Source organism: Strongylocentrotus purpuratus, unplaced genomic scaffold (genome assembly GCF_000002235.5).
Source record: "Strongylocentrotus purpuratus isolate Spur 01 unplaced genomic scaffold, Spur_5.0 spur5_scaffold_21, whole genome shotgun sequence".
In the NCBI taxonomy this organism is placed as follows: domain Eukaryota; kingdom Metazoa; phylum Echinodermata; class Echinoidea; order Camarodonta; family Strongylocentrotidae; genus Strongylocentrotus; species Strongylocentrotus purpuratus.
The window spans coordinates 28,716,418-28,722,974 of NW_022145607.1; positions in this window are offsets into that span (position 1 = coordinate 28,716,418).

The window sequence follows — 6,557 nt, forward strand, 5'->3', positions numbered from 1 at the left end:
TTTTCTTTCCTTTCCCTTTCCCTCTCCTTTTTCCCCTCCCCCTTTTCTCATTTTTCCCGACAGCAGCGCAATTTTACCGACAATATCCTGACAGGCGGGGGTGTCGCACCCCCACACCCCATTTTGGACGCCCCTGGTTGTAGGGAGTTAGATAACATACAATATTCAAGCTTTTCGTAAATATACAATATTGCACGATTTTTTTTTGTTCCTCCTCATATGTAAGAAAGTAATATTTTCAAGATTTTAAGTCAAATATGATACGATTTTGCGATCGTAAGGCATTATGCAAACGGTGGCGTCCCCTGTATTATGTTTTTTGAAAAATAGGCCTATATTTTTGTTTTAGCTTTGATAATTATAAATATACATCCCCATAATCTAGCTAATATAATTCCCCCGCTCCAGTGGTGACAAAAAAGGGAAACATAACACACACATAATCCTATCGTAATTTGTCCCCCTTGTGCGAAATCTCCCCCCCCCCCCCCTCAACTGATAGTCAAACTTTGGTGACAAGACGATATACTTTACAAGGAAACCACCTCGTCCAGGAAAAAAGAAAAAGTAAGACAATATATATATATATATATATGCTTTATGATTACCAACCTCTCCTACGAGATGACCCCGACAATAAGACACTATTTCAAACTCGTGGGAGACAGTGAGCATAGGATGATAATATATAATGCTTTTTCACAATAATAAATTCCATAAAGATTAATATGGTTAACAAAAACAAAACAAAAAACACAACAATATATTCCTGTTCTCAATGTGTATGATGAATTAACAGGTGGTATGTATATTATGATGTGTTTGTTCTGTAATTATCTATCTTGTTTCATGACAACTTACATCAGCCTTAATTTTCGTTCTATTTGTTCCCTTTATTGTATTTTCTTTTTTTATTATGGTTTGGTTATTTAAAGTAATTGATTATCTATATTTCGTGTGTGAACCTTTAAGGATGTATATATCGACTCGAATAACTATAACATGTATTTGCTGTGTTTGCTTTGAATTTACCATGTCTCGAATTAATTAATTAATGTTTATTTTGTATTGAACCTGCATTCATATTTATGTTTACATTCCGTATTTTCCTGTGTTTGTTCTGTATTATATTAATATTGTATTATTATCATTATATTCGGCCCCCTTGTTGCTACGAGGGCTAGATATCCCACCCCACAATAAAAACGAAGACAAATTTCTCACGGCATTTTTTAAATTTAATTGTGTTGCACTTAAAAGACCTTATCAGACCTCCTTACCCATCACCATCACCCTCACCCCCCCCCCCCAATAAAAAGACAATAAATGTATGATTCATATTCGGATTTCATTACCTCTCTGTACGATACATGACCCGAAAACCGTCAAGGTCGGAAAGTGTTCAAGCCCCCTATCTCCCAAAGTCTCAAAAAAAAAATCACAATTCTAAAGTGCCCCCACCTCTCACCCCTCTCCGGACAGTAAGTAGGCTCGTGGTCCGGCCCAACCCGCTATATAATTTGTAGGTCCATAAGTCCTACTAAAAGCTACTTTCGGACTATTTCGGAAATAGCAAACTCATTCCTTAAATAACTATGAAAATGGGCCTGTTTGGTCTACTTAATGTCGCATTGGCACAGCGTGGATAAGATCAGTCGGGGGCCGGGTGGTGGGGCAAAATTTCCCACAAGAAAGTCAAATTACGATACGATTATATATGTTCATGTTTTCCCTTTTTTGCGTCACCATTAGGGCGGGAGATGTCAAAGATAAAAGGTGAAATATACCTACTTAAAAACTAAACAAATATTCAAGGCCATGTGTCGCCTTGTGGGTGTCCTCCGTCCAACATTTCCCTTTGTTATGAGCATTTTGGATATTGCTTAGGCCTGTTTTATTTCATGAATAAAAATACATTATATTTCTATAGCGCTTATTACAATGTTTCTATAAAAGCGCTTTACAAATTTGTACTTAGATAATAATACATTCAATTACTATAATTAGTATATACTAATCAACCTACAATTAGTTCAAAATACATAAGCACAGATACATCTAGTGAATACATATATATATACAATAGAATACAATTAATTTCAGGGCAAAACATTACAAATTCAAATTAGGCAATTACATTACATCTACCGTGAAAAACACATTAAAGCTACAGACTAACAGGGAGGATTAACAGAAAGAATTAAAAAGGAATGTCTTACGGGAGGATTTAAAAGAATCTAACGAAGGAGCTTCCCGAATAACGACCCTCATTTCGTATTATGAATAGCGACCCTCATTTCGTATTATGAATACCGACCCTCGTTTCGTATTATGAATAGCGACTCTCTCGTCGTATTATGAATAGCGACTCTCACGTCGTATCATGAATAGCGACCCACTTGTCGTATTATGAATAGCGACCCTCATTTCGTTTTATGAATAGCGACCCCCTACTCCTATTATGAATAGCGAACCTCGTTTCGTATTATGAATAGCGACTCTCTAATCATATTATATATAGCGACCCTCTTTTCGTATTATGAATAGCGACCCCCTACTCCTATTATGAATAGCGAACCTCATTTCGTATTATGAATAGCGACCCTACTCCGATCATGAATAGCGACCCTCTTGTAGTATTATGAATAGCGACTTACGTTTCGTATTATGAATAGCGTCCCCGTACTCCTATTATGAATAGCGAACCTCATTTCGTATTATGAATAGAGACCCTCTCGTGGTATTATGAATAGCGACCCACATTTCGTATTATGAATAGCGTCCCCCTACTCCTATTATGAATAGCGAACCTAATTTCCTATTATGAATAGCGACCCTCTATTCCTATTATGAATAGCGACCCTCTTCTCCTATTATGAATAGCGACCCTCTACTCCTATTATGAATAGCGACCCTCTCGTCGTATCATGAATAGCGACCCCCTTGTCGTATTACATACATACATACATACAATTGTCTTTTATATAGCGCAACATCCAACGAATTGCTCGAAGCGCTTTACAGAAATAATGACATAGTAAACACAAGATAATACATGTATAAAAGAGTAATTATAATAGCGACCCTCTTCTCCTATTATGAATAGCGACTCCCATTTCGTACAATGAATAGCGACCCCTTCTCCTATTATGAATAGCGACCCTCTTCTCCTATTATGAATAGCGACCCTCATTTCGTACAATAAATAGCGACCCCCTACTCCTATTTTGAATAGCGGACCTGCAGGTACGGGAAGTTCCACGTTATGAATAGCGGTCCTCATTAATAGCGGTCCTTATGAATAACGGTCCTTATGAATAGCGAATGGACCCCACATCGACACACCTATTTCTTTTGTCTTCGATGCACGTCACCAGACAAAGTAGATAGTTTCATCACACGTACAGTCATGGCAGAACCAATCACGTCCAGTATGGGCGTGGCTTGCTTGACCCATGGACGAAACCCCGGTGGTATCGACGTTCATGGGTATAAGTACTGGGAAATTTGTATGAGTTCATCATTTGAATCAGTGGTCACGCTCAATTCTACAATGGCGACCAAATTGTTGATGTTCGCTGCTCTTGCTTGTGGGTTGGCAGCAATGGCAACGGCACGATCCAATTCCTGCAAACCAACGTACAACCCTAAGTTAGACTGCAGGAACGACGCTGCACCGGGATGGCGCAACGCTTTGACTATGATGTACAAGTACTTTCCCCAGCAACTGAGTTGGAAGGACGCCACTGAAGCTTGCAGGCCGCATGATGAAGAAATATGCTCCTCCGGCAGAGGCTTTCAATCCTATCTTGTGTCCTATCTGTCAACTAATGAATGGGAGGAAGCAATCATACCAGCCTACGAAGACGCCTGCATCCAGAATGGTGAACTCTTCTGGACAGGGGCTTACAAAATAAAGAGTAGGAAGCTCTACTACAAGGACAGTGTTAATTCCAAGAGTAGCAAACATGCCTTCCCCGGTAGCTGCCCAAGCAGCCTGGGGAGCGGCCAATGTGTCGCCGTGAAGATGAACGGACGTACAGCCACAATGGTATCGGTAAGCTGCAACAGGAAATTGCCCTACATGTGCAAGATCATGCCTACCCGCCATTAGACTTCCTGGAAGAGAGGGAGAGATTGAGAGAGGGGTCTACGCCACTGCATCAACCTCGCATTCATTTCAGAGAACGTTGTCGATCATCCATTCTATAAACTAAACTGCCACTCCCGGGTTTTCCAAGCTGACTCTCATCACGTCATTACACACGGAAAATGCCGTGTTTCTTTTGCATGTGTAAAGATCCAGGAAATATATACGAAAGCACTACAACACTGTCCATCACAACTACAGCCAAAGGATTGGTCCACAGGACTTCTCTCGAGTGCTCCTAAGAACTTTACTAAACTCTCTTGAAAAAGAACTCTCTCTTTCACAGAATACAATAGAAGACTCGACAAAAGAAGTTTTCAAAAATGCTCGCTTCTAATTAATACTGCATTGAACGGTCCTCCTCCTAATTTAAACTCTAACGATGACGATGCAACAACGGTGAAAAAACGAATCTTCAGCCAACCGGGACAACGAAGAAAAATTCACATGCCAACCTTTTTTCAGACTCTTACATTGACTATTCACCTGAACGATAGACTTTTAGACTATAATGGATATGGCTCAGTGGCGGATCCAGGGGGGGGGGCCCGGGGGGCCCGGTTGAGAAAAAATCATGTAAAATCACGTGATTTTTACGATTTTTTGGGGTTGGGCCCCCCCCCCTGGCGATCAAGGGGGGGGGTGCAAATCGAAATTTTTTTGAGGATCAAAAAAAAAAAAAGTGCTCACTACCCCCCCCCCCCCCCCCCCCCCCCCCCCCCCCCCCCCCCCCCCCCCCCCCCCCACTGAGCGAATTTTTTTTGGCCGGCGCGTTTTTCAAATTTTCGGGAGCAAAAAAAAAAAAAAAAAAAAAAAAAAAAAAAAAAAAAAAAATTGTGCTCTGTACAACCCCCCCCCCCCCCCACTGAGCGACTTTTCGGCCGGCGCGATTTTCAAATTTTCGGGAGCAAAAAAACAAAAAAGTTGGGCCCCCTCCCCTAAGAAATCCTGGATCCGCGCCTGATATGGCTAATGACGATGATGCTTTTTTTTTCTCATTTGAACTCTAACGCATTAAGATGGCGATGCAACGACAGTGAAAAACGCATCTCCAACCGACCGGTACAACGGTGAAAAATTCACACGCCAACCTCTTTTTCAAATACTGACTATTAATCTGAACGATAGTCTTTTAGTCTTCACTGGACAATGACGATGATGCTTTTATTCTCTTTGAATGTCGAGTGGATAAAGATGTATTTATTGGTGATTAAATTTCCTTTAAATCACACATAATCAAACATGTTGCAATCGTTTTATTTGGAAGTGGTGTGGGGGTAAGTGTGTGTGTGTGTGTGTAATTGGGTTTTTACAGACGTGTATCAATCAGATATGATTATTTACGTCTGGGGACTGACCTTTAACGTCACCATACGAAAGACGGGGTGAGATCAATGGCCTTCATTTTTTCTATTTTGTGTTTGTTGGTTGCTTGTTTTTATTCATAATCCATGCAAAATTAATTTCTTATAGAAAGAAGGTTCTGTAAATCATTCAATTATGGAAAAGAAAAATGAACCTCTTCCAAAGGTAGGCTTGACGCGTATAGAAGGAAATTAATACACATACACTGGACTGATACAAAATGCATCATGTTACAGCTAAAAGTGACAAAGCGACAAAACGTGAGTTGATAATAGAACACACAATGAGAGAGGATTTTAGATGAATTCAAGAGTCTGCATGATAAAGAGGATGAAATATACGATGAAAAGGAGATGGAGTTGAGATATGGAAGTGTTGTGGGACGAAATCTACGGGAGAGGGGAGGATGAGAATTAAGAGAAAGATTGAGAGAGAGAGAGAGAGAGAGAGAGAGGGAGAGAGAGATAGAGAGAGAGAGAGAGAGAGAGAAGGAGAGAGAGAGAGAGAGAGAGAGAGGCGGATGAGGTAGAGAGAAGAGAGAGAGAGAGAGGAGGGAGAAAGAGAGAAATTATACATACATACAAACATACATACATACATATATATATATTGATAATGCTAAATATGAACAATCTCCAACGAGATGCAGAGTGAAAATAGTTTTAAACATGTATATTAATTCACAGTGCTAGATGAAATACACGAGGGGTTTGGATTTAACTTTACAAGCTCTTTTGAATTTAATCTAATCAGGTGAAGTGATTGGAGAAATAAAATTCGAAAGCCCATGTGAAGTTCAATCTATGCCCCTCGTGTACTTTCATCTGGAGTTGCGAATTGATATGTATTTTCTACTATGTATATATATATATATATAGAGAGAGAGAGAGAGAGAGAGAGAGACAGAGAGAGAGAGAGAGAGAGAGTGTGTAAGAAAGAGAGAAAGAGAAAAAGAGAAAATGGCGCGTTGGGGAAAGGGGATGGGGGAGAATTAAATTGTATGTAAAGAAAGAAATTATAACTTAATATGTCGATTTGTAAA